At 40.9% G+C, this 2,265-nt stretch overlaps 1 non-coding gene across 1 annotated transcript; it reads right to left on the bottom strand.

The window, feature by feature from the left end:
• Positions 1 to 1,849: 1,849 nt before the first annotated feature.
• trnam-cau (transfer RNA methionine (anticodon CAU)) lies at positions 1,850 to 1,922 on the bottom strand. Its single transcript has one exon. It is a non-coding gene; the product is annotated as a tRNA-Met (tRNA).
• Positions 1,923 to 2,265: the final 343 nt, after the last annotated feature.

Genomic DNA, 2,265 nt, shown 5'->3' with positions numbered 1-2,265 from the left:
GCATGTCTGGGACCTGTTGGATCGGCGGGTGAGGGCTAGTTCCATTCCCCCCAGAAATGTCCGGGAACTTGCAGGTGCATTGGTGGAAGAGTGGGGTAATATCTCACAGCAAGATGTGGCAAATCTGGTGCAGTCCATGAGGAGATGCACTGCAGTACTTAATGCAGCTGGTGGCCACACCAGATACTGACTGTTACTTTTGATTTTGACCCCCCCCCCCCTTGTTCAGGGACACATTACTCCATTTCTGTTAATCACATGTCTGTGGAACTTGTTCAGTTGTTATTGTTCATACAAATACTTACACATGTTAAATTTGCTGAAAATAACCGCAGTTGACAGTACGTTCATTTTTTTCTGAGTTTATATTATACCTACACAGTCTTCTCAGTGCCTAGGCTATGGTCATGTTGTATTGCTCCTCTACAAAATACCTGTCCCCTGTGAGGATCAAACTCACAACCTTCAGATTATGAGCATGACACACTACCTACTGCACTAAGGAGGCTTGTAGCTAAAAACAAACCCCACTGATTTTGAAATAGGGTTTCTGATTGGTCAATTCAATATCAAATGCAACTTTAATTGGTCATCAAAACTGACAGACTACGCACTTGTGATAAGGATTTTACTTGTAGACTTGAGAGTAGTTTTAGAAATCATAAAATAATTTACATAATACTTGCCTTCAACTTAATTCTATTTAAAATAGTATTGCCCAATCCCAAATCAACCCCTAGCCCTGATCCTGTAATAACTTGTATGGCTGTCAGGGCTGAAAAGGTGTGTGACTTAAAGGTAGACTCAGCAATACACATTTTGGAAGTAGCATTTTAGGCTGACATCCGTAAGAACAAACAGCGCAAAGCGAGGGGCTAATCTCCAAGAGTGAACAGTGCTCTCCGTGCCTAGGCAACAGGGTGTACTGTGCACCTCTCATAGTCTGTTCTGGACTTGGGGACTGTGAAGAGACCTCTGGTGCCATGTCTTGTGGGGTATGGTCATGTTGGGGCTATGGTCATGTGTATTGCTTCGGTTGGAAGAGCTCAAAAACACTGCCCCCTGTGAGGAGTGAATTGACAACCTTCAGATTATGAGATAGCTACATACTGCGCTGAGGCATTTTGAAAAAACATTTCTGATTGGTCAATTTGATTTCAAACACAAATATTATTGGTCATCAAAAACAACAACAAAATAAATTGAGTTTATGACCCTTGTGTAGGGTCATATCACATAATACTTGCTCTCAACTTCATTAATACTTGCCTTCAACTTCATTTCACCGATACATCGATATTAGCCTTTTACCGACATATCGATAACCAATAAAAACGGGACTCTCATGCTTATCTGAACACTTGTGTCCATTTTTAACATGTGTCATTATAGTCACAGTGTACGAAATCAAAAGTTGAATCATATTTCTCTGACCATTGCCTTTTTGGATGGCAATTTATGAGAACTCAGTGTGACATATAGATATATTTCTTCCACCACTGTAAAAGAATAGCCTAGATTGGGAGATATATCAGTGTCGGTAAGTTTTGTCGCCCCAAACATTGTAATCAGACGAAGAAAAAGCCATATGGGTCAGGCTCTATGAGATATAACTAGTTGGTGGGCAAAAACAGTCATCATAACAGACATTGTATATGTCCGTACTTTACTATGAAAATGTCAATAGGTCACACAGACTGAGGATCAAGGAAATAGAATCTGCTTAGTACTGCAGTTCTCTTCTACGCAATTTCCTAGGGCGTAGGGCTAAGGGATGGGAGTTGTTTTGGGATAGGGCATGTGTAATACAATCTTTCAAAAGCTAAAAAGAGGTACATGAAAAAGCCAATGCCCCCTGTGAGGATCGAACTCACGACCTTCAGATTATGAGACTGACGCGCTACCTACTGCGCTAAGGAGGCTTATATCTAAGGTGAAAACACTGAGTTTGAAAGGACGTTCCTGATTGGTCAAATTAATATGATTGGGCAGTACAGACAATCGCTGTATTTGCCCCTTGTGATGAAATGTCTATTATAATTTAGATTAAGGCAGGGATACTCAAATACTACTTGAGAAGGTCCGGTAACACAGATTTCCTAGGTGACAAAGGGCTGTATGGATTTTGTAATTTATCAGCGCAGTAACAAACCCCCACCTCACGACCCATGCGACCCCCCCCCCCCAGAAGAATGTCTGTGAGTACAAATAGTCATCCTAGACAATTTATTTAAATAACTAGTCCAATATGCTAATAACGGTATA

The sequence above is a fragment of the Salvelinus fontinalis genome, chromosome 26, assembly GCF_029448725.1.
Source record: "Salvelinus fontinalis isolate EN_2023a chromosome 26, ASM2944872v1, whole genome shotgun sequence".
NCBI classification, from domain to species: Eukaryota; Metazoa; Chordata; class Actinopteri; order Salmoniformes; family Salmonidae; genus Salvelinus; species Salvelinus fontinalis.
The sequence above is the reverse complement of the archived record's forward strand: the minus strand, read 5'-3'. Positions and strand labels throughout refer to the sequence as shown.